Source organism: Hetaerina americana, unplaced genomic scaffold, assembly GCF_022747635.1.
Source record: "Hetaerina americana unplaced genomic scaffold, ioHetAmer1.1.p SCAF_1, whole genome shotgun sequence".
NCBI classification, from domain to species: domain Eukaryota; kingdom Metazoa; phylum Arthropoda; class Insecta; order Odonata; family Calopterygidae; genus Hetaerina; species Hetaerina americana.
The window spans coordinates 54,068,790-54,096,698 of NW_027286069.1; positions in this window are offsets into that span (position 1 = coordinate 54,068,790).

Here is a 27,909-nt window from a genome sequence, read left to right on the forward strand (position 1 = left end):
TCCCTTAATTTTCATTGAACCTTTTCACGCTACTCTCTTCCATAGAAATCTTTTTCACCAATCCGAAAATGCATAAAAATTAGGCGTATATGCGCATACAAAAAGGTAATGAACTCTAAAATTGAAGTGGAGGCTAATGAACATTGCCAAATTTTTACAGGTTAAAGTAGACTACATATAATATTACCAAATATCGTCTTCTACAATACATATGTATGTAGTAGCCTTAATGGCAGATTGTTCGACTGTTGATTAACTTCTCAGCTTCAATATTTGGACTGCGTCACCTAAATATTTAATCAATACGACTATCTTCAAGCTACAGTTTACAGAAAACTATGCGTAGGCACCAGGAAAGAAACTGCTCCCAATGCTCAAACTGGGTGTGTACGCGTATCATATGCACACTAAAGACTTATTTGTTAGAAATAAGTCCTATTGCACCTATCAAAACCTGACATGAGGTGAATCATTATAGTAACGGAGGTTTCAGTATTGCGGTAAACTCCATCACATTCATTTCTCAGTCCTTGACATACTTGAATAATTTAAATATTTACCCAACATCATTTGTCCCGCCGAAGTTGACGAACTCGGCATGGTTTTTGAAATTAAATATTCAATAAATTAATATATTTTTGATTATATCCCCGCTGTACGTGCAAATGATTGCCTTTTTCTTAATTCAACCGGTGTTAACTGTCTCCGTTTAAGATAGGATGAAAGAATTTTCGGTGAGAAATATTAACGGCCGCACCCAAAAATTGACAGGTTAATTCCACCAAAAATTTTATTTGAGCCGATATTTCAAGAATTCCCACAAAAGCTCATCGCGTACCAAATATAATGATAGCAAAATAATAATAAATTTCCACAATTGAAACTTCATTAAAGTTTCAGCATATTAAATTCAATTACGTTTAGTTTTGAAATAGCGTTCACAAACACGGCTGGCGCATAAAACAACGATCGTACGAGTATGGAGAGAACGGCAAGAACGCAGAAAATTAGCCCCTGCCAATAAAGAGAGCACACAGTGGCGGGCTCTCGGATCTGTTGTGGTGAGGAGTGAAGTGTAGATACGTAGGAGAAGCGAGTAAGAGTTGGGTGGGTATATGGGCGGGCGGTCGGCGGAAGGGGTCAGGCGAGAAGGGCGCCAAACAGAGTCGGCTTTTCGGCCCAAGGGATGGATTCGGCTGTAATTCAGAGAGCAAGGGAAGTGCGGGAACGTTGGGAGGGCCACCGAGCATTCGCCCGCCCCTGGAGATCCAGCTAGGGAGGGAGGATGGAGGCGGGAGTCGGAAGCAGCAGCCAGCGGCGCGTATGGGGAGAGACCGTGGACGGCTGGAAAGGGGTCGATCGTTCTAATTTTTTGTGGGGTGATGGCGCACGGGACCGCGCGGATGCCCCCTACGTTAACCGACGCTTCCGGCTTCTCGGATATTGAACCTCCACTGTATCTCACACACACACTCGCCCACTAAGAGGATGTGGCGAGATCGGGAAATCGCGAAAAGTCGATAGGGGGTTGGCGGTGAGAGGCGAAAAGAGAAATAAGAGCGAGTAGAACGAGCGCTCGCAATCAACAGCCACTCCCTCCGCCGCTGCGCTCTTAACACGCAACCGTCCCGAGCGTCGAACTCTCCTGCGCGCTTCGTTCCGGCGGCTAGTCAGAAAATTCCCTGCCTCCCATTCCTCTCCTTGGAGCCTACCACGGTCTCCTGTAGCCATAGCACACACACGCAAGGAGCCCCTTTCTCAGCGGTTCCGGCGAGCTCGACTCCTCTTTTTCACCTTCGCCCGATCTCCCGTCCTCCATTCTCACTCCTCCCCCCCACGTATTTGTAGGGTTTTGAAGATATTTCTGGACGCCTCCGGGAGGAGAGACTTTAATATAGGAAGTGGTTTAATTCCGCTTCGTTGGAACTCGGATTATTTCCCTCGGAGGGATTCTGCCGAGGAAAAAGAGTTAATCGAAACGAATAATCGTCTTGAACGCTTTTACGCCCGGAGATGTTAATTTGAAATCCGCAAAATCCGAAAGGTTTACGAGAAAATTTTAGTTCCCTCGCTCAAGTAAATGCTTGCGCCAAGGCGGGGTGAAACAATAATCGTCGAAAAATCTCGCAGTTCCGCGAATGTATGAGCTCGGTTTCCGTCGGAATTGAGGCATCGCTGAAGCTTTTAATTACCTTTTTGCGGTCGAGTTTAATCTTTCAGGCATAGAGCCCCCAGCGAATTCGTGAATCAGAGAGATTTAAAACCTTTTTATCGCCTAGGCCTGCTAAATGACCAGAATTATAATCATAATGAGAAACATGTTATGTACTTAATTATGAAGTTGAGGATGCTGGAATGGTTGTGTCAACCCGTTGGGTGACTACATACATGAATGATTCACCGCAAAATATCATTATTTTAAATTTAAGAATATCAATGAAACATTTACGCTCAAACTAAGCTGTAGTAACAAAATGATTTTCCACACACAGGCATCAGACAAGTTTAGAGTGATTCGAATGTTGCCCCCGTGTCTAAAAGTTTTACTAGCTCTAGAAGAGAGAATTAGCGCTTCATTTGTTTCTATTCGTTTTTTTTTCAATTCTTCATTTCGTGAATGCTTACGGACAAGGAAATTTTCCAAATTCAGTTGGGTCAATAATTATGTACTATATTAGTATTCCTTTCAATTTAAGTGGATCCGAGACACGAATTTCGGAGGGATAGGCTAAGAGGAGAGGATTTTTCATAGGGATATGGGATAGGGTGATGATATCAAGCATTATTTGGAGATTCAAAACATATTCCAGTGTTGCAAAACCAATTCTGGCAATTGAGAAGAGATAACTGTTATATGTATCCATGAAGTCTCTATGCCACTGCCTACCTATGCCAATGAAATCTGACAGCTGCCCACAGTTTATCGAATGATCTCATTCGGAAATGCCCCCTGATCGTCTCCAATCCTCCTATCTCCACAGAAGGTTTCTCAGAAATACCAAGCATAACTTTTCATGTACCCGATGCTATTCAAATATTAAATATCCTCTAAAACCTTGTGGGGGACAAAGTAATAAATCACCCTTTTTAAATTTCTTTATTGTATACCTTGGATTAGTTCATGTTCGTTATCATTTTAGTAAATTTTGATACGCTAGTATTTAAAATCACCTTCGATATAATTTGAGTCATAAATCTGAACGCCTTTAGACTATTTACAGTGGCTCAAGAGAATTGCAGGAATCACAAAGTTATGCAAAATATTCGAGAAAATTTCGAAATATTTTCGAGAAGCTAGGTATAATACCTCAAGAGCCAGGATAAATCCATTTCAGTTCCTGGGAGGAAAGAGAGCAAAATCGTAAAGTATGTAGTTGGATGTCGAGAGAGTACAGGCTAATAGTTATACCTCTGTTCAACATACGTATCCATGCATCAATGGAAAGGAAGTTGCGTGCAAGCGGCGCAAGGGACTCTCTTGACAAAAAAGAAAGAATTCATGAGTGCAAAATGAACAAGGATAAATGAGTTTCAAAGTGTAAAGACTCTGTAATGAAAAACTATTGAGAAATCGAATTGAAAATTTGACGCTAATTGATTCAATGAAGTATATGGTCACTGAGGGGGCCAAATATTTTCTCGTAATAGATTATTAAACTATGCATAAACTTGCTTATCATATATTTGTATTGGAATTTTAAACAACTAGGATTCCTCGTAGCTTATCATCGATTTTTCCAGGTTTAGCCAGGCCAACAGAGTTCTCAAAGTACCCTTATACGGCATAAGACTAACAATCACAGCATTTGAATTAGCAAGCGGTAGCGTTTTCCACATGAATGACAGCAGGAATTATATTTACCATTCTCATACGACGACGGTAGCCTCGGAAAGGGTATCGAGAAATTTTGAAGGTAACCATTATTTCTCTTAATGCGAACCGGGGTAAGAGGGCAAGTTGAAGAGCACCTTAGCCTTGCCTTAGAGCCAAGTGAAGGGGGTAGGCTATTTGCTCAGTAAATATTTGGACGTTTCAAGAACCATAAGATAGGACACTGACTCATTTTCACCCTAACTAATCATTGTATGTAGGTTTTCCAAACATTAATTTACGTCACTTTTTTGTACCTAATAATTAATTAGAATCCACATAAACTTAATATTTATGCATATTATTTATGCATTAATATTATGCATATTATCACATAAACTTAATATTTATGCATTTATAACATCGAATTCAGGCAAGCACGTATTTCTACTGCCTCAATAGTAAGAGAAAATCTTCAAAGAAATCTTAGTATTTGACTATGAGTGACGGTCTCCATTCTATTAAGACGGCAAATGTAGTGGACGTAGGCACAAGATAAGTGTCAATGTCTTCATATAAATATATTTCTTGAATACTCTATAAATCTATTTCTGACCTTGCAGCATTAGAGAATACGGTATTTTTCACAGGAGTGAACGATTCTACTGGGCTCTTTATTTACATTAAGTTTTTTATGGTCATCTGGATAATTCAACGCAAAACAATAGTTTTAAGGTTAATAATGCCATTTACAGTATGATATTCCACTAAACTTACAAGCAAGCAAAGTTTGATCATCTGCACATATAGCTGCTTTAACTAGCTCCTTACTAAGTTTCATTCCTGTCCCAAACTATCTTACTATTTCTTCCGCGTATATCTACGCTAAGGAGCAAATGTGACAATAGCCCTACCCTGTCTAAAACTATTTTCACATAGTTTTATTTTGAACCACTTCACAAATATGATCACTGATACGTAAGAAGTTGTATGGCAAGTATAAAATCTATTCTGAGAAGCTGAAAAAAAACTTCCCTGCAAATCTTCTAAATGCGTAGATATTATCTCCTATGAGGTTTTGGAAGAACCATAAAGTATATTCTAAGCATTATAGCCGAAGAGCGCGCATTTTCCCATGAGGAATAGCTACTAACAACTAATAGCCGAAGTCTGAAAGTTAGTTTGTGTTGTTTCAGGATGGGTCAACACGCATGCTATTAGAGCCGAAAAGTCTGGAAGTGAAACACAATATTGCATGAAAACAACATGATTCTTAGGAGAAACGTGGTAGACAGATTGTGATAGGAGGTTACAAGAAGTAGGGTTAAGGAAACGGAAAAGTGACGAAACAAAATTATCGCCAAAATGAAAAGAAGAAATAATATGGATTAAAATATCAATGGAGAGAAGGCCCGAAAAGGATGCAAACAATCTCTGAACACTCCTTTGATAGTTTGAGGAAAAAATGTTATCAGGAGACAACCGTAAAAGGCGAGATACGTGAAAGGAATGCATATAACAGATGTAATAACAACTAAGAAGTTCAGAATAATTAGAAAATTATAAGTGAAAATCACCTTTCATGAAAATAATTAGAAAAAGGTATTCACTGAATGAAAACCTCATCCTTTTTAAAACCTGAATGGTTTTTAATGAGTGAAATAAGTCCTTGCGCCTGATTAGAGAGTCTCAGATCAATCTCACGTACATCAAATTTTTCGAGAAATTTTCAAGAAAAGCAATTTCCAAATACAATTCCAACTGCAATCTTATGAATTTAGTGCGTTACTTTAAAAAAACCTCATCTATTCTACTTCAAGGTATCTCGCGATTGTCATCGATGAAATTCTCGAAATGACACTTCCATTACCCTATCTGCCTACCCAAGGGTAATACTCGAATCTTAATGGTCCCATTACGTAAGTGTCACGAAGTTATCCACCATGCATTCGGATTAAAGGTTATTATCAAAAAATTCTCAAAAACTTATATTACATAACTTAAATTTAAATTTTCAAGCTAAATGCAGTCATGAATTTTCGCGTGCTGAGAGAACAGCAGTTTTTTCATGAACGAGAGCGCCAGGATCGCTGATAGAACATTAATGAACACTACGCGCTTCTTCGACATGAGCATCACCGCATTAAGAAAGAAATCGGAAATCAAGAGAAAGAGAGAGAAGGATCGCCTATTTTTTATCATTCGGTCACATACATGTATCGTAGCATTGATGGCAAAGTGATGCAACGGTATTCCAGAGGTTTTTACAAATCCAAGGTCATTGAATTTGTTCTGATATTCATTATGCTAAAACGTAATAAGCAATAGTATACCCCACTTAATCGCACAATACATGCCAATGAGAGGACCTTCCAACATATTTCAAATACGCTTTCACATTTCTGAAACTGGACTTAACAGAACATGCACCGCGCTAATTACTTTAATCTGCGAGAAAATATTTGAAATAAACTTGGTGAAACTCGCTAACGTGTAATTTTCTGAGCAGCATAAATAGAAACAGTTGCTCAAAAACTAAAAGTGACCTTCACGGATGGTGGGGGTTTTTCGCAGATACCATCGCGTTAATGAAAACGACCCCCATCTCGATAGATAAAAATTCTCTAGAATTAGGACGGAAAACATAAATTTTCTGTTCTGTCTCCCTGCCTACATCAAGCCATCTCAAGACAATCGGCTGCATTTAAATGTTTCCAAACGACTCATTTTTTTAATACCTTACGCAAATTTTTTTTACATTCTCACCAAAATGTCCATCATTTGTCACTCATTTAGTTGAACTATCAACGTTAATTCGTGAAATCGTATTCACGATCTCACATTCAGCGCTTGCGTGTGCACCGCGTAAAGAGCGACTCCGAGTCGTCATGGGCCATTTGGCCAAGGCAAGCGCTGTCCCGGGGACCCAACGGCATTAAGGTCAGCCGTGGCTCATGTTTTTTGCACAATTTTTGTCGAGAATAATGCTGCGTCATATAAATCATTACACGCATATTTAAAATAATATTTTACTTTTTCAAGAATAGGGGAAATGACAATGGTAAAAATAATATCTGGTTTATCTTGCGTTAAACATTCAATGCTACTCAACTTGTTTAAAGCAAGTTAGGAATCATTACCAAGAGTACCACGAGAAAGTAAAAATATCATGTGACAAATCACCTCCCGTTGTTACCACGGTTGAAGCTGCTGCATTCTATGAAAACCTCACTTTATTAAAATTAATGGACTTTCTTTCTGAGAATAAAAAATCCAGGCGCCCTTGTATGAACCGACCACATGATGCCGAAGACATGACTGATTCGCGAACCCGATATCGACCGGGAAACAGTGAAAGTTCTTTTTCTCGCTGGTCTCAAAAAAAAAGAAGGATAGATGTCATCAAAATTTATGAGATTGACGAGATTGATGAATACGAGGTTTTATTCGGGAGATAACAAATATTATGGCAACGCATCTCCGCTCATACACCATATTTGTCAAATTATTAGTTTTACTTTTAACCCTGAAGATGTTTCAGAAAGATAAAGCATAACTTCTTGCGTGAGAGCTCATGCTCTGATCGTATCAAATTCCATAAGCGATCACGTCATCGCTTTATTAATTCATCCAAACAGTTTCCCATTCGCCGCTACGATAAGGTATCTGTTTTTTCATTCCATCGAAAAGACGCCCGAGAATTTCATATCTGAAAATGGGATAAAATTATATCGAAGTCATTGTTATAACAACTCAAGGGTAAGCATACTTCAGGTTAAATATTTTCTAAGAACAGTTTTCATTTCCTCGAGGAATTCGGTGCCAGTTAGCGAAATAAACATAGGTATTCATAAAGTGCACCTCTTTAAAGAGCCTTCAAAAACTGCAAGGAAAGTTTCCTTTACCGTTTACTATTATTTGGGGTTAACCGCATTACATACATAGGCGTGCACACATTTCTCAACCTCTCATCAAGATGTCATGAAAAATAAATCAAGAGCCCATTAGCAGTGAATAACTTTGAGACTGTCGGGGTGGAGGTGATGTGATATTTGAATAATACAACTGATTTATATCCTCTTCAAAGGTTACGTTGGTCACAAAAGGTCACATAAAGGAAACTTAAGGCATGACGTGTGGGCCTATGGGTTTCCAAATATATTCATGCATCCATTTATATTGATGTATTTTCCTTCACAAACTAATCATTAATCAGTGGATTTTTTCACCCATTCTTTTTACTTGATCTTATTGAAGAAACTTTTGATTTTATGTTTTTAAAGTTTCTTATTTATCTGTCTTAAAAATAAACTAGTACATTTAAGAAAATAAATGGTATACCATCAAGCTCTATAGCAACATAATGACACCATCCTGCAGTCAAAGAAGCAACAATAAATATGAGAACTGAGTTTGGAAAGCGTTATTTTATGCTAATGTCCAATACCTGTGAAGTGTAGAATTATTTTCATTGCAATACCTTATCTTGGCAACTTGAAAATTAAAAAAAAACATTTTCATCCCTCGGTCGGTATCATCTATTTTTAGAGATCTGTATTTCTAATAAACTATCACATTATTTAGGTCAAGCACTGTTTTACTTTTATCGAGAAAAACATCTAAAAATATTGAGATTTTAAACTGAAATTTGGCGCATTTCAACCAATGAGAAAATAAATTGAACCCACACACAATGACAGAAGTTTTCAAATACCTTTGGTTGGAGTTGGCACTTTGGACTGAAATCGATTATTATATTTTTGACCGAATGAGTGTTTTCTAAGACTGTAATTTGAGAACATTTTACGTAGAGGTAATTCGGTTACCGGTTAAAATGTATTTTCTAGGCTGGACTTATATATTTGGCGATAGGGAGCCAACCATTTAAATTAAATGAAAAATAATTACAATAATAACAAAAAAACGCCAAAACTCTTGGCAAGAATAGCAGCACGCTTAAAAACATTTTCCTTCCAAGGGCTAAAATAAAAAAATCGAATTTCGTAGTTACACGGCTATTTAAATTAAAATGAAACAGCATTGCTTAACCATTAAATCATATCAATAATTAATTATTAGTTTTTCAACACCTTTATAAAGAGGAGTAGTTATGATCTCATTAATGAGATTGTTCTTATTATCAGTTATTCTCTGTTTTACAAGCATCCTCAGTCATTCTGTCACATTTTATTACCTTAAGGGAGGAAAAATTACACTGGGAACTAATATAAACCAGTGTAATTTTAACGTAATGTAAAGTTTATGTTGCCTTGCTATGAGTTGTTCCCTCCCACACAAACTGCATGGGGTAGCGCAATAACCTTAGGACTAGCGCAGCGTTAACCTGATCCGGAAATCACAACGAAGTTCAAGGCTGGATAAGCATCGTATAAATCAACAGCACGAATCCTTATTGGAAGATCTCTTCAGTTCGTTCTGTTGTTTCAAAGGGAAGACAAAACACGTCTATGCAAATATTTCCCTTATTTTCATATCTACACAGGATACTGTTAGCAATCATTTTTCCCACGCTTATTATTCTTCTAAGGGTACATTCATCTTTTATTGTTATTCCCTAAGAGTGAAAGGCCGACCCTCAACCAAAATAAAAAAAACATGATTGCAAATATGGTTAGAGGCATATCAAACGATAGAACATGGTATGCAAACATTAAATGCGATTTTATTCCCCGAGATAAACGAAAGTCCTGCTCCAGAGGAACGCATTGTAAATGGAAACACTGTACCAGTCAAACATAAATTTAGCCGAGGGAAGTTGTACTCTAATCGTGTGCGTATTGATGCCTCTCTACCTATGAAACGTTTCACCTTACATTTTGAAGAAAGTTGAAATCTGGTGAAGACCGCGAACACTTTTGCGAACTCGGGCTCTGAGCGAAGAAAGATGAAAGTGAGCTGGGCAACTTAATCAAAGTAATGCTGCCATCGTCAATGCAAACATTCAATCGTGCCAGAAAACAGAAATCGAACCGCGTAACCACACGCATCCATCTACCCTCCCCTCTCTGGAGGATAGTCTAAAAGGCTGAAATATAGATTCGTTTAAGGATACGAAATGATAGGTATCCTGAGTCCGCATTTTCCATTGCCCATTTCTTCCATCCAAACTCTGCTTCTCCGAGTGTTTATTACAACTCCCCCGGCGAAAAAAAAGGTAACTGAGAGATCCGCCTCTGAGTTTCGGAAGAAAACACCAATTCGATTCCCAGCCAAACACCCACGACCTCTTTCCAGCTCCCTCATCTCCTTTCCCCTCCACACCCACACATACATCCACCCCCACAGTTCCTCCACCACCCCCCACCTATTTCACACTTCTCCCACACTCCTACTCCAGTCTCCCCATCCCGCGGATTCATTCATTTTTAAGAGCAATTAAAGGCGTGTTTTGAGGAAGGATGAGGGTGCGGGGGTGCAAGGGAGGAGGGGCACAGAGAAGGAAACGGGAGAGAGTACGCAGGGGAAGAGACGTGGGGGAGTGCAGGGGGGGCAGCGTAAGGGCACAAGCAATTTACCCGCGAGGCACTACACACAAAAAAAAAGCCAGCGAGAGAAAAGCTGCCGTTTATCCTTCAAGAGCGTTCCAAAGGCACGGAATTGGAGCTCTGGAGGCCCTCCTTCTCCCACTTCTTCGCCTCCTTTACACTCACTTCCACCCTTAGTCCCTCCCCACCCATAATGCCTCCACACCCGTCCGCCTCCCCCACCCCGGGTTTCCACCCCCGCGCCCCTCCTCGTCCGTCTCCGCTCCCTCTCAAAGCCACGCCTCCCCCTCCGCGACGCCACCCTTCTCCTTTCTCGCCATTCTGGAGAAGAAGAAAAAGAGGAAAAAAAGGGAGACGCATATTTTCCCTCGGCAAGAAGAGAATTTTCTCTCTCTCTCCCTCTCCCCCTCCCTCTCTCTCAAAGCGGGAGGAGGTAGAGAAGACGACGTCGCCGTAGCGGAGCCATTTCCCTCACTGCTGCCTCAGAAAACGACCGGCGATATCCTCATCCCTTATCCTCCCACCCCCGGGCGCACGTACCCACCACCGACAGCGACACCCCCTCACCCTACCCCACTCAAACTCCCTCACCATACCCGCACGCCCTCGACGGGGCAACCCACCTCACAAAAACACACACACACACACCCCCATCCCACCTTTCCGATGGGCCAATTCACATTACCCGCCGAACCCCCTCGCTTAAAACCCCCTCGTGTACCAACCCACCTCTTCACAGAAAGGCACACAACGACACCCCAACCACCCCATCCCCCAGTAGGAAAATCCTACTTCTCCTCTGCCCCCCTACCAAAGCACCTCTGCCCTCTTCCCCTCCTCCGAAGTCATCCATGACCCAATCTCCTCCCTCTCTCGCCCTTCATCCCCCCATTCCACCATCCACCACCACAACCGATCCTATAACTTCAATGAAGTACCAATGTTAAGTGTCCATTTAGTTTCATTCCAGTTCCCACCAATTCCTTCCCTAGCAATCCCCTCCCACATAATATAACCGTTCCGGCGCGCATTCAGCGGACCCTTCTCCCCACCCGGCCCACTATTCACCGCCGACCCAGCCCGACCCCCCCCTCCCCATTTCCCCACCCTTACTTTTCCTCATTCCTTCCCTGCACTTTATTCAAGTTTCCCACTTCCTTCTTATCCCACTTGCCCGCACCCATTCCTCCCAAGTCTTAATCCAAGCCCTTGAGAGAAGATAATGCCTTTCTCTTTTTATGGTGACGATCTTATGCGTCGTTCGAGGTGCGGTACATCCTGTTTGCGCGTGTAACCAATGAGTCAAGGGTATGTCAGTCACCGAAATCACATCACGGGGCCAATTTTCATAGTGATGCGTTACAAGCAGTGCAAATGAGACTTCATTTTCGGGTACTATACAATTTTGGCCATAAAAAGGGCATAATGCTGGTTGCAATTGTCTGATTAAAGATGGTTATAAATCAATAATCATCTGAGAAGCGAAGTAATTAAACGCCGCGCCACCCTGACAGTGAAGAGAATATCCGGCAGCCAAAGCGTATTATTTATTTCATCGTCTTAATTTCCAGAGTCAACAAGAATTAGAGGGAGTAAGAGTTTGACTTCGCTCCGAAAATCGAACTCTCACCAAAGGCATTACTAATCCAAATAAATTGCACTATATTTACTGAAAATTCAAACGAGTTGAGCCCTTAGAAATGGTAGAAATCCATTTTAAGGTCAATACTCAATTGAATTAAAAGGAAAGAGCACAAGTGAAACCACCTCAAATGAACAGAAACATCATATACAACGCAACAGTTCTGAGTGAAACTTCTTAAGCACTCCATGTAATTACTTGCTTCGTCAAACGATCTCGTAGCTAGATTAAATGGTGCATGGAGCAGTAAGTATAAAGAAGCCCACTTTGCAGAGAAACGAAGCTAGGCCAAGTGTGAAAACGGTAATGTAGAAATGTGCCTTACTGAACATCTCAACGGGGATACTAGAGGAAAAATTAATGCATGGTACCACTTCCCTTCTCATGGAATTTTAGTAGAATAAAGTTTCCAAAAACTTTTAAGATCCCCTCAGTATGGAAAGAAAAAGAAAAATATGCAATAGTAATTATTCAACAAAATGTATTTTTGAATTCAGCCTGCGTTTGGATGTAAATAGAAAAAAGTCCTAACATAAAGGAGACACTTGACGTGTCACTCGACTCGATAAACCTTCGACTCAACTCTAATGGCCTTGACAGCTTAAAAACCTTTTGCAAGGACCAAAAATTAAGTCAGTAAAAACATTTAATAAACCAGTTACCTAAAATTCCACCTAATATGTCTTCATGTGGAATCGAAACGGAAAAACTAACCTGGAGTCTAATTTCTCTTTTTAGAATACTCTTCCATTCACCACCTTTCAATCTGACAACTCTTTTACGGTCGGAGGAATTCGAATAATTCCAGCATCCAACCCTCCATCCTCTTCCCAGATAGCTTGAGAGATTTCTTGAGCGAGCGCACACGCAGCTGCGCGTAGCATATTTTTCAGATTCCGAGCTAGTTACCCTTTCATCGCCACTGCGTGATTCCCCTCTACTTCCCACTTTTCACCGAACACTGTCTCCAGGAAACAGAGAAAAAGAACATTCCACTCCACAGTTCACGAATTCTTTCTTCCCCAGACCCACACATCCCCTCATCCATTAAGTCACACAGCTTCTGTCCTCTCCCTTGCGGCAACCCTAGCGTCTGTATCCCGGCCCACGACTAAATCCCACTTCCTCATCTCACGCTTCCTAGCACTACATTGGTTATATCTCCCTTTGGTTCTTCTCCCTTCAAATGTTATAATACCTTGTTCCAAACCTCATTTGCCCATTCGTCTCACCCACTGATTGGCAGATACTTCATAAACAGGAGACTTAAGTTCAAAGATGACTATTTTGTGATGAAACTGAATAATGCCTTTTTAATGTTTCAGGCGCTTCGTGCCTTAATAGTTATTTGAAAACAGTGAGTTACTTCAATCAAGTAATTTTTACCCAGCATTTATTTTTCCTGCAACTAATATTAGAAACATGTGGCTTCTCAAACACCGTTCTTGCCATTTTTTTCTAACAGCATAAAATTGATTTAGTAAACTTACTTTCAGGTTAACAATGGTAACAGCTCTCGGTTGTTCCTCCGCGTCAGGGTGTCTCTTGCTGATGGCATCTTCTGACCTGCGAACGCCAGCAGCATAACTGCAGAAACTGTTGCCGCCAAGAGACACACAGACACGGAGGAACTACAGAAAGCCGTGACCATTGCGGACAAACGCCGCGGAAACTTCAGATTACATTGTTTCACCAGATTGATTTTCTTGGTTTGACAAAAGTGCCGTTCTCCTGCGACAAAACATATTCGGGTAAAAATGAGTTAAGCAATGCGCATTAAAATTTTAGATACGCATGATAAGATACGCAACTTCCGGTACAATCATTGACTAGCCTTTTAAGGGAGGTACATTATTACATTTAACTCAAATCTGTTTCATTCCACAACTAACCCCTGACCATCTCCTGTGGCCTGTCTTTGACTGAAACCCATTCCAATCGTTTTCTTTTCATTTTCTCTTTTCTTTCCAACTACTTCCACCGTCTCAAACGCGCTCTTCCCAGTCTCTTTTTCTTTTGTAATCTTTTCACACTGTCGCCACTTTCTTGAATGCCTCAATTATTACATCCTCTTCTCCACTTCATTTCCTGCCACACCTCGGGTGTGTCTTGCTCCCACAGAGATTCTCTTCCTCCGAATTCCCAAGACCTTCTTTCCCTTGCACAACCCCTTTTTCCATAACCCTCTCTGCCTTCGCCATTCCTTAAACCCAACCTTCCATCGTTCCTTCCCTCTCGGCCGTTAAATCCGTCACCTCAGCTACCCTCCCACTCAGCCCAGGTCTACCCTCTCTCTCCGCCTTGCTCATCCGCTCTCCCTCCATCTCTATCTCTCTCCTTATCCCTAACGCTACTACGCCCACTTCACCCCGAACCCCATGCAAACCCCACCTACATATCGTTCGCTCTTCAGCCGACGGCGGCTGTGTCACCGACTCCGGCGCCAGGCGTCCCCACCATCCGCGTTTCCGACACCCCTCGTTCCCTCCTCTCGTATACACGCTCACACACTTCCCTCCCATCCCCATCCCGTCTAATATCCAATAGGAAAACCCTCCACCAACCCCCACGAGCCCCCCCATGGTTACACCCCCACTTCCCCCCCGGAATCACCCGTCGGCCCCCGATCACCCTTCTCCCACCGCTTTTTTTTACACACCCATGTTCCATTGCATCGCGAAATCCGAGACCATTTCTTCCCCTTCTCGGGGCGTGGGTGTGGAAATCGCTTCCATCCCGTCGGCTCACTATTTTTCTCCGCTCCTTTCTTTAGGCCCTCGATCACCAATGCCAAACCTTCAGGGGCAGTTTCCTTTCCCCCACATCCTTATGCCCCTCAGCTCTGCAGTCATGCCCTCTCTACCTCCCCTCTTCCCCGCTTCGGTTTTCCATGCTGAACGATCACCTTTTTTTTTGTAACGTCTAACTGAGAACTAATCAAATGTACATTGGTAACAAAATACATGAAATTATTAATTTACTGCAACAATGTAAATGGAGATTCTAAGAAATCGAAACTGTTAGCATGCCCTGCCTTTCGTTCGCACTGTTTGCAAAAAACACGTTACAACGTGACTATTGGGTATCCCATTTAATGAAAATTCAAAGAAAAATTGACGATAGTTATTTGTTCTAAGTATAATTCAAAACTGATTTAAAGTAAAATTTTATGCTGGAAATAAAATTCTAGAGCCCACAGAGTGATTCTCAGAAGATTTCATCTTTCTTATTCCTATCTATTCCTTTTAACTTCTCTTCAATTAGGTGTGACAACTTCAGGTGGTATCGTTAAAATAGGATACATTCTCCTCGCAGTAGTTTCCAATTCTTTTATTATGGCTTTAGAATTGTTGTGGCTGTATAAGGTTGAGTTGTTTTGAACTAATACGCAGTATTCACGAGGAATATATAGATCCAGAAGATTTCTTCAGGTAAGTTTTGATTCCTATTCGAAAAAAGTGTCCGAAAGCAGCTGTATGTGAGACTATAGGATGACAAGTTTACTTTCACATGCAGCAAAGGTAATGCCAATAATCATTACTAAAAGGTTACAAAATGATCTAGACGGACAACTACCTACACGAAAGTAAGTGTCATTTCAGAAAAGGGCAAGGAACACATGACATCACCGCGTTGACAAGAACATTAGTAGGGGGAAGTTAATACATGGGATACATGGTAGTGAAATGGAAGAATAGACGACTTTTCCGAGACGTGTACAGGAATCAGATGGCACAAATAAACGTTCCAGAGGTAGAATCAGGATGGACAGTGATTAGCAAGGGAGTGATTCCGGGTACCCGGTACCTTTCTACATATATACTTATACAATGTTAAGGATAGCTTGGTACGGGATGGAACGGGGAATAAAAGTGGAAGGCGTGATGATTTAAATCAGGACATATGATCAAGCAATAATGGGTCAGACCGCCAAGAGATTGCAGTTATTGTTGAGTTCTCAACAGGAATAATATGAGGGGTACGGGATGAAGATTAACAAAAGAAAGCAAAGGTAATGAGATCTTTGAGAAGTTGGAAAACTAAGTTAACTTTACAATAGGAGGAAATAACCTGGAACAGATCGATCACTTATTGTATTTTTGCTGTATTTTAGAGGAATAGAGGCTTTGTAATGGGAACTTTAGAAAAATATTTTCGCGATTGAAAGAGGTATTTTAAGAAGAAATTGATGACGGGAACACTGAGTACGTAAAAAAGTGAAGAAAAGATTAGCCTAGGCTTCAATATGGAGAGTAGTCCTTTATGGATGAAAAACATAGTGTTTGAGGACGGAGAACCAGCGTGGATTAGAAGCTTTTGAGAGAGGAGCGCGGCGGAGATTAGAGAAAATTATTTATTAATATGTGGAAATATATTTATATAAATATAAGGGTCGCGGGAGTCCAGGGGGTAGAGCGTTGGACTACTGACCGGAGGGTCTCGGGTTCGATTCCCTGGCAAGTGTCTGGGCACCAGATCGAGTCTTGAGTACCAGATCTTCCTGGGAAACCATAACCGGCACAGGGAAAGAAACTGGCCCCCCTACCCTGATGTGTGAATTTCACACGCCGTCTGGCTTAGTGCTGGGTGAAATCTACCATCGCCTACCAAACCGACCTTCAGGTTGATTACTGTGTTATATATATATATATATATATATATATATATATATATCTATATATATATATATATATATATATATATATATATACATATATATATACATAGTGTATATATATATATATATTACACAGTAACAAACAATATGGAAACACAAAAAAAGATATCACTCACACGTTATTTCTTGATAATTTCGACGGAAGTCCCGGTCAAGGAAATATTTTTACTCTTGTGATCCGTTCGATTCCGCCTTCCCCACCTCTATTGTGTTCGTCCTTTATATGTGTTCCTATCCCTTTTCCTTATATCTGTTTCTGTATATATATATATATATATATATATATATATATATATATATATATATATATATACACACACACATACATATATACTAAAACATACTCAAGGGATTTAAATAGGGTAGATGAATAGAGTAAGCTACGACAGAATGAGGACAGGCGGAAGTTACGAAGAAATGAAGATAGAAACTGAAAGTTACCACGATACCGACGAATTAAATAATCGCTCGGGAACTTCCAATGCCTAATTTTAAAATATATAAAATACCCAGATTGGTTTAAATAAGAACACATTGTAGAAACAGTTGTTAAAAATATAAGCATGATATCCACCAACAGAACAGCAGAACCAGCCCAGAAGCCCAAGTTACATTTTTATTTCTTATATTCTTCTTTTTTTAATTTTTCCTCTTGTTATTTTTTTTAATTTCCATTAGAATATTCATCAACCATCAATCATATAGCAGAAAATTTCACATATACGATGGGTATCATGACAATGGCATTGATATTATTTTCTTCGCAAGCCTAAATAATTTCTAAACTTTGAACTGGATCATTAAATTATTATTTCTCGCAAATTATAGCATTAACAAATACTCTGATTCGAATGAAATGCTATATTAATTAATGAAACGAAGGAAAATCAGAGTTGTTTGAATATATCCACATCAAACGTTGCCTTTTGTGATGTAAAATGTCGGAGAACTCGATGCGATTATCATGTCACAAATCACATCTAAATTTCATCTCCTTAAAATTGCAGATTTGAGCGCTGTTCCTCGGGCGTCCGAGCCTGAATTTGAAAACCCCTTCAAAAATGTTCAATGCGAACACGATCTGCCACACTCAGGAAAGTAATATTACTCACATGGCCACGAAAGAAGGAAAGAATGGAAGTACTGTTGGAATATTAAATAAAACAAGATGAATCGCGAAAACAAACGCGCGAATGTGGCGTCATTTACAAGAAATTATATGGCAAAGAAATAAATGAATTCCTGAAGGGACCAGAGATAAAAAACCTCAATCTTAAAGAGCTGTATCCAGTTAAAGTTGCATGGAAATTTTTAAAACAGCCAATCCAAAAATTGTAAGGGGGTAACAAGAAAATAGTAGGGTGGATACAAGAGAAAACTCGAAAAAAAGGATGAATAAATTAATTTTTCAATTATTTATTAATAATGCCGTGGTTAACAACTAATCACCATGTATCACATTTTATAATCTGGTTTAGATTGAAGACTATAAATTCATTACTCTCGGTACCGGACGTATTGGACAGGGGAAGATTCTATTTATTCATCTCAACATATAAAACGGTGGAACAAAATTATTTACCGATTTTCTATAGGACTCAATTTAGTTCAATCAATCACACCCGTGTCCATTTTAAGCAAAACTGTAATAGGTTCGCATGCATTATTTTCATCTTCATTGTTTGATCCACTCAGATGTCATCATAGAAAGTTGAAAAAATGAATGAAACTTAGTTCAATTAAAACGACTCACAACTTTCGCCATCAAAACATATTCTTTTTCATTAGCAAAAATCCTCATCACAACCGAAAATTTGCTTTGGTTTGGTTTGCTAGCTGACATACGGAATCTATAAATTCTTTAGAATTACCTCGACGAAAAACGTTTTTCACTGCCTCTGTATCGCTTATATGAAAAAAAGTTTGAGTCAGGATCAAGGAACTTGGTCTTATTTAACAGAGGTTGAAGAGTTCTTCGTCGGCTTCTGAACACAGCCTAATAATGGTATACGTGATTCGAATGAGTATTTGAAGACTAATTGTAAATGGGCCAATGACCTTTACTCTCCTCATCAAGAGCAAAGAACGACTGACAGCAGAGGCGTGTGCAATACTTTGAAAGGGATTAAGGACGAGAGCGACGCTGACACACCATGGTTGCAAAACTTTTAGAGCAAGGATCACACAGGACCGGACGAGTAATTTTTTTACTCCTCTCCCGAATGAGTATTATTTTACGTTCACTTAAACGCTGGAAAATTTTTACAGGAGTCTGCCCGGAATGACTACAGAGCAAGATTATTTTTTTTAAATATACACCGTAACATGGCACTGGAAGCATACAGTACAGAAACACAATTACAATATTGTGCATGGCCACGTCAGTGAAAGTTCAAAAACTAAAGAATTTGTATCAGACAGCTTCTCATTTCCAAAATGGATGGAAAACCAAGAAACTTAAACTTGAAGACTTTTGCTGTGAAAATTGCTCACTTGCCGTACAATTGAAATAAAAATTTCGCCGGTAAAACTGCCACGACTACAAAAAACGCGGATAGAGCAAGAGAAAGAGGAGACGAAGGAACAACAACATGACAACCAGAAAATATCTTCAAGCAAGGCAATGAAATAGGACAAAATGGAGAACTTTGGCGGAAGAATGAATCCAGGGGGTAAACTGCCTGGAAAAGACGGCGGAGTTGAACGACATAAAGCGTTTTAGAGAAGAGCTTTAAGTAGTCGGATAAAAGTTTTCGGCTGCGACGAGGGGCAAGAGGGGGGGGAGTGAAGGAGGATAGGGGGAGGATGGACGGAAAAGGAACGGGGGAAAGATTTTAGTGACTTCTTTTCACTCTGGATTGCTGAGGAGGTTAGTATATGAGTGCGAGCGAGCAGCGGGTGGAGTGCGTGGGGGCGAGCGCGAGGGAAAACGAGCAGCACATATATACGAAAGTACGGGTACTTAGGCGGAGGATGGAGGAAGGTTAGTGAAAGGTAGGGGAACGGAGGAGGTAACGGCGGTGGGGGTGGCCGGGCTGAAAGGTTGATGGGGAAAATGGAAGCGGATCAATGTGCCCGTCGCCCGACGACGGAGACTGACGGACCTCTGACGTCGTTCAACTACTTCCTAGAGGAGAGAGGAACAACGGGTTTGTGTGTTGAAGTAGCGGCGTCGGTGGCTTCGAGAGATCCTCTCGGCATCGACACTCATCCCCACATCCCCCCAAGCACACTCCCTCTCTCCCCACATCCACCCGGTGTCGCCAATCACCTCTCCACTCCATCCCTTCCCGCCGCCTTCCTTTCTCTCCAGAACCACGCTCAAGTGCGTACTTGCACTCCCCCATCTCTGTACCCCGCCGGACCTCTCCTTGCATCTCTCCCCCCCCATCATCGTCCACCCGGCGTCTCTACAACCACCCCCTCACCCGGCGCCCTTCCTCCTGATCCCCTTTTCATCCCCCCCACTCCACTCGCCATCGAGAGTGGGCATCGGAGGAAGGGTTATATAAGTTACAAGGGCTATCCATCAAAATTGAAGAAAGGAAATTGCCCTCGGGACGCAATATCAACTCGGTAAATATCCTCCCTCTTTTTTTTCGCCGTGCGTCACTCAATGTCCCTCTCCATACGCTCCCTCACCGCTCGATTTGAATGGAATTATCGGAGAAATGGGTAAATGGTGTCGTTGAGTTTCGCGATGACATCCTAAGCAATTTGATGTGGCGAAATTGGAATCAAGATTTTCAAAAGAGTGCAAAGAGGGAGAGGTAATAAGGTAAAGAGAAAAGGCAACCATTTCCTCGAAGAAAATTTTTCTAAGCAGCTGTTGTCCAAGGGAAGTGCTGGGATCCAGGGGAAAAGGTGTTGGCCGAAGATAATTAGGTATGGATTGGCACAAGATTGGTAAGTTTTTCACAAATTGTGTCAATAATACGTTTAAGTCTTTATAAAACGGGAATATTGATAAGAAAAGGAGCACGGAGTAGCAAAATTTCTCCAGGTAAGTTTAGGAAAATGTATTTCGGTACACGCTGCCTTCGGCTTCTGATTCCAAACACCAAAACGACCGGCTGGAGCAGACAGGAGGCGACACTTAGAATAAATTAACCGCAGAAAATTAACGTTCACAATCATTCCCCATATTGTACGCAAATGGATTAGTAGGCATGTGAGATAGAATTATCACCATCAACATAGGTTATCAATAGATTGCATTGTATCAACGATATTGAGTAAAAATGGTGAACTTACTATATTTTTGAATGGCGTACCTTCTTCCTAAGTCTCGTACCCCATCTCTATCCTTACCATCACCATTCAACCTCCCTTCATTCACAAAATAAAATAATCACCTTCTTCCACACGCCTTCTGAGCAGCAAAGAAGACTACTTTGAAAAATATTCAGCGAAAAAAATAACAAAAAGAGCAAAGCAAAAGGGGCGACGTGACTGCCTAGCTTTAGGAAACTTACCGGTGGGCTCAAGTTCGATTCATGGCGACTTTGCACTCTGCCAGCTTGACAAAAATACTTCATTACTTAAGGTTTTTGAAAACCACATTATTCTGGAAAGCAGGAGGCGACATAAGCAACACGCCCCCATACCTTGAGCGTGTGAAGGTCATCTTCCATGGGGGATTAGCACGAGGTGAGCAGTAGCCTAACCAATCAATTCGACCACCGGGTTGATTACCGACTCGATTGGGGGTAATCGAAATCAAAGTTTAATTTGTTGATATTCATTTGAAATAAGTATACCAACATTTGGCACTCCTTTTGAAACACATTTCGAATCATTTGATGGGTGTTTCTTTACACAAACGATTTTGACTCGGAAATATGTCGATAAATCTAAATGCGCAGAAAGGACAGAAACTTCGTTTACGTTTTTGTAGGAAATTCAGAAGGCATTTCAAGAGAAACGAGACGAACACAATAGCTAACTTGCAGCTCATACCTTGTTAGGAGTTTTTACGCAGAAACGGCGGAGGAACTGATGCAGAAATGAATTATAGGTACTTCTTCTAGAGGCTTCATTTCCGGCCAGATGATTCGATCCGGCATTATTGAATGAGAAAGCATGCTTTCTTAAACTGGAAAGAACTTTTTACGCGCTCTAGTATAATTCACGCTTCAAGGATACCGTAACAACCTCCACTGTCAGGACGTATGACATGGAAGGAATGAGAACATCATTTAACCATATTCTGAAACATCATGCCTCAAAGAAATGATTCTAGTTTTTCTTCTTGCGCATATAAAACTGTGAAAAACATGTTGCTACACAGTATTAGAGGATCGACGTTCATTTAACGGTTAAATTAGAGGAAATTCAAAGTAATATCTCCATTTGGTACCAATGGTTTTACAATTGCAGTTATTGTAAATCTAATGTTTACACATCCGCGGTGAAAAAAAATTGTAAAACATAGATATTATGAGTTAACAGAGAACTGAAAACAGCTTTCACGGCAATGACAGTTTAATGGCCACTAACGAAATCTATGTGCAGCGAAGTAAAGAAAAACTATGGGCCGAGGTTAGAAGGGATTGGAGCAATACCTTTGAATAGATCATACCGCTCGGATTAATTACTCTTAATCATTACCTAAACATATGAAAAAGCATAACAAGGCAAATCAAACACTACTAATATCAAAAGGTCCTAAAATTTTTTTCAAGGGACTACAACGCATCAAAATGCGCATGGTAAAAATTAAAAAAAAACTACTTTTTAAAAAAGCAACTACTGTTGAGGTCGCAACATAAAACCAAACGCCACCAAAAATACTTCTCACTACTGAATTGGTAGAATAAGACTAATAATGATAAAAGTGAGGCAGAAAGAAACAAATCAAGGCGTAAATTTTCAGTCAAATAGTTACGTTTCGATGACTTTACTAACTCGTAATGCTGACGTTGACGTTATTTATGCAATGCTTTGCGTTGGTTAATTATCATTTGGAAAACATATATATTTTTCTTGCTCATTGAGGCTTATAAGAGATCTGAGAAACTCGTTCTGAAAAAAGATGGCAGGAAGGGAAAGAATCAATAAAATGCGAAATCTGTAGTTACTTACGTCACCACTCTATTTGCGTCCAGTGCTCTTGAACAATGATTAATCTCCAAATGCTCTGTATATAGATTGCTTCCCATAAAAATCACAGATCCGATTGTCTTCGATTCGAGCTGACTGAAATTGAGGTGAATATATTGCGTCATAAAATCTTCACTCTTGACGTGAACGTCGCTCTGGCCAAAACAATTAGTTTGTAATTCAGAACCGAAGTACCCATTTTAATTCCACGGCATCCCTAGCGACAGGCGCGGGACCATCTTCATAACTTGACAGATTTTTTGGCTGTTCACTTATTCAAAAATATTCAATAGCGATGACCCGAGCGTGTTGCACGGAGTGTTAAACGAGCAGAATAAAACTTGAAACCGGTTTTGTGTTAGGGAGGCGAGGGGATCTTGGTAATTTAATGCAAATAGATGTTTTTAAAAAGGTTATAGGCGAAGGCTGAGAAAATATGAGCTGGATATTTAGGGCGAGTAATTTACGAGTGGAAAAGGCAGACTGGATGCTATTTAGCTCAAAGATTTTCTCCGGCTACACTCGGGATTATGCGGAACGAGACAAAGATTAATGGAGCCATGCGGCAGTTAATGAAGTGTGGGTGTTCTACCACATTGTTGCGATGGAAAAACCCAGGAATGTTGAAACCCTGAGACATCCGAAATGTATGAGAGCGGGACACAATTTTCGGAAGGGCTCGTCCTGAATTAAGTCCCTCTTCTACTTTTATTTTTAAGTTCCAGGTAGATTTCTAAACCTTATGGGATTTCTGGATACGATTTTCGTTTTTTTTCCCTAGAATGCATAAATATGCCAAAATTTATTGGATACCCTTATTCTTGAACACAACAACGGCAAATGGATACGTTTTGACAAATTTTCAAGGACCTCTGGCCACGCAGCCAGTTGCCCACCCTCCTCGCTCATTCATGAGATAGGCCACGACCGTCCTGCATAGACATACTACCTTGATCAAAAAGTTCCCGGAATAACCACCGTGTGGCGCTCCCATCGTTCCGATTTGAGTTCTGTTTTTTTTGTTAAATTGGTACATCTGTTGTTGATATTCCCTTTAAATCTTAGTGTCATAACTTGACATTTGCAAAAGTTACGTAGCCAAGAGTACATCTATCTCTGTGTGTGTTGGCGATTTTTTACAATTTCAGAAATGGATTTAAATTTGCAACAACGAACTTGTATTAAATTTTGCGTAAAAAACGGATTTAGTGGCGCACGGACGTTGGAAATGTTGGAAAAGTGTTTCGGCAACGATTCTCTGAAAAAAAAACGGTCGTTTACCAGTGGCACGAGCGGTTCAGAAGTGGTCGTGAGTCAATCGAAGATGATGAACGCAGTGGCAGACCATCGACATCGAAAGTCGGTGAAAAAATTGATAAAGTAAAAGAAATGTTGGTCAATAACCGCAAATTAACCATCAGAGAAATAGCGGAGGACTTGAACATTGCCTATGGATCCGCCCAAGACATTGTGGTTAATGATTTGGGTTTCCGTCGTGTAGCAGCAAAGTTGGTGCCAAAAGACCTCAATTTCGTGCAAAAAAGAGACCGTGTTGACGTCGCAAAAGACATGATTTGCGAGGCTGAATCCGATCCCACATTCATCAAAAGGATCATTACTGGAGACGAGACGTGGGTTTATGAGTACGACACGCAATCCAGACATCAGGAAAGTGAATGGCGTTCACCAAATGAGCCGAGACCAAAAAAACCACGTCGTTTTCAGTCAAAAAAGAAGGCAATGCTGACGGTTTTCATGGATTACAACGGTGTAGTGCATCATGAATTTTTGCCAGAAGGCCAGACAGTAAACAAAGAGTATTATTTGGGCGTTATGAGACGTTTGCGTGAAGCAATTCGCCGAAAGAGACCAGAAATGTGGGCAGAAAACTCGTGGATTTTGCACCATGATAACGCACCGTCGCACAGTGCTATCATTATTCGTAATTTTTTGACGAAAAATGCAACAAATACCATCCAACAGCCACCGAATTCACCTGATTTGGCTCCCTGTGACTTCTTTCTGTTCAATCGAGTTAAAAAACCATTACGGGGAACGCGTTTTAGCAGCCGAGAGGAAGTAATGGAAAAATCGCAGGAAGCACTGATGGACATACCGAAAACCGACCGTAACTTTTGCAAATGTCAAGTTATGACACTAAGATTTAAAGGGAATATCAACAACAGATGTACCAATTTAACAAAAAAACAGAACTCAAATCGGAACGATGGGAGCGCCACACGGTGGTTATTCCGGGAACTTTTTGATCAAGGTAGTACATCCCTTCACGTTACTCCGATAGCCGTACACCGTCACGTTCCACGCTGATCCACTGGAGAGCCGTGAGACATACACGTTTAGAACAACGAAAATGTCACGCGAAACGAATTCCCAGTGAAATTCAAATATTCCTGCTTCACATGCTAATTCTGATTTTCTAAAGGTACCCCACTTATAGCTTACACTACTTACACAGTATGTTTGGAGTGCATAGTATATGACCGAATGTTTCATTACTATCTATTTATTACTTTATATGTTGTTGAATGCTATTATTTTGAACAACTTGCATAAAACATCAAGGTGTAATGAAGAAATCATGCCATTTGAGAAGTAATCGATAAAAATGTATTCCTAACTGATTTTTCGCAACATATTAATTGATAGTAACGTCAATACCTGTCAATATCAATACTTTTGTGTGTTTTAATCGATGAAAGGTCCCTATAGACGATTTAGAACACGGGCTCAATATGACATCCCTATTGCTTGGCGACTGGGTTCGAGTTTTCCTGCCACCCGTCACGCAGCCATTTTCTCTAGCCATGAAACTGTAGCATTTCTTTAACAACTTCAAGGTTAGAAGAAATTTCTCAGGTATTTGGTACTTATCCTCGTTTCCAAGAGGTAAGTACTTTTGGCATTGGTATTTTGTTAAGTTGACTGTGCACACTGTTCCGCGGGAGAGAAAATTTAACTATCAAAGCCCCATCGTAAGTCTTTTCAGTTTACACATCCTCCTCGTAAGGCCACGACATAAACATTAATCCCGGAGGGAGTCGATCAAAGTTTTCCGAGCGATCGCATTGCTTTACGGTTTAATGGAATACTTGAGTCGGCCACCAAACGCGCGATAAGCCCCTTCGTCACTGTCACGAGCCCCCCACGTCCAAAACATCTCACGCACTCCCGCCGTTCATTTATCACCCTCAGCCCGTCCTCACGCTCGCGCCGCACGGAAAAACTAAAAACCAATATTTCACAATTTGGCGGCAGTTCCTGGCGGCCACGGAACCTCCACGCTTTTGTTGGAGGCGAAAGGAGAGACAAAAAAAACACGAAACGGTATTAAAGCTGAAATAAATAGGTAAATAAATAAAAATGTGTGGAAGCGGCACGCGGGTACCCAGATTCGCGGGGGGGAAGGTGCGACGGAAATCGGTCCTAAGAGACGAGACCGGGTTGCGGGCGCGTGTATGAGTACACACATTTTTATCTCCGACATGCCTCTCCGTGCGGGAGAATAAAAAGGGGAAGGGGGGGGGGGGGTGGGGAGAGAAAGGAAAACTGGCCCTTTTTGGCAACGGGCAGCGGAGAGCGGTGTGGAGTCGTTTCGGGATTCATAGGTCATCTAATACACGGGCGAGGGCGTTTTCCGTGGCGACTGGAATCATTTCCGTGTATCTTGATCACTTCGCGGTCGTTCGCTACCTCATCAAACTCGACCGCATCGACCCAATTGCGCGTGGTCCCCCCGCATTTGTTTCGACCGTAACTCACTGTTCGCTCTCGTTGTTGCTTTCTTGTTTTCGTCATCTTTTTTTTCAGTTTTTCACAGTCCGGGCCTACGCCGCCGTTCGATTTCCCCTCTCCCTCTGCCCCCCCCCTCCGTCCCCCCTCCCCTTCCCACCGTAATCCAATTTCGGTCCACTCGGCCGAATGGGAGGGTCGCGAGGGGTGTGAGCAAGTGGGAGAGGGTCGGAATAGAGGAGGAAAGATGAGTTGATGAGTACAAATGAGCCGGGAGAATGAAAAATCGTTAAAAACCAACTTCCCCGGCTTTTGAAACTCGGACCGGAAGCGGAAAGTAACTGCGTGTAACGCGGCACACGACACCCGCAAACTGCGCGAGCCAATAGGGGTAACCGTGTGGGTGGATGAGATGACTGGGGGGAGGGGGAGGGAATGCCATGCGAGGACGGAATTTAGCAGGCGAGCCCCCTCACGTTTCCCCCGCCTCGCCCTCTTCACCCACGCCCCCCTCCCGCCCCAATCCCACGCAAACTCCTCGCACTGCTCCCTCCCGCCCCGCCACTGATCACGGATGATGATTTTTATCGCACTCAAACTCATTTTCATCACTTGGTGCTTGAAAGGTCATAACATTCAAAATATTGGTCGTTTACATGGTAATCGGTTTTCGTCTTTATTTTCGTTGGGAATCGATCCCGTCTTCCGAGGGCGTTTCCATTCAGAAAATCTTCGCCATTCGCTTTGTCTAGTTCGGAAGAGGAAGCGATGTTGCTATTTTCTTTCCATCTCCTTGTCGAGGGGTGAAAGTTTTTCAGATGCTCATCTCATCGCCGGAAATCGTCTTGCCCATCTTCCTAAATGAAATTTTGATTGAAAAAAATAATCGGGACATTTATTCCAACGTACACGAAAATATGCGCCTAAACGCTCTTATTGTAAGCTTTCGCGGAAGAAGATACTTGATAACATCGCTCAAGGTTCAAAAGTTTTTCAAAAGGAAACTTGGAAGTATCATTGTTCCCTTATAATATGAGATATCTTTCAACCTGCCTTTCCTTGAATGTCGTGCCACATTAGCTTTCGAAAGGAAACAGTCGTCATTGTATTCAGGATAGAAAAGCGCCATGGAAAGGAAGATGAATACAGTGATTTTTCATGGAATTTCTCATATTACTCATGTGTTGAATTCCAAAAACAATGGTAATAAGATATGACAACTTTTTGCATTCTTTGAAGTCAAAATATTACATTATTAATAGTTCACCAGGTCCAGAGAGAGTTATAGTATTAATTTTATTAATCGAGATGGATAATTATCAAACGCCTATTTTGCGCAATTGTATCTAATCTAGTAGATACAAATGTAAGAACTAATTAAATACTCACTATTTTGAACCCATGAAACCGCCTGAGACAG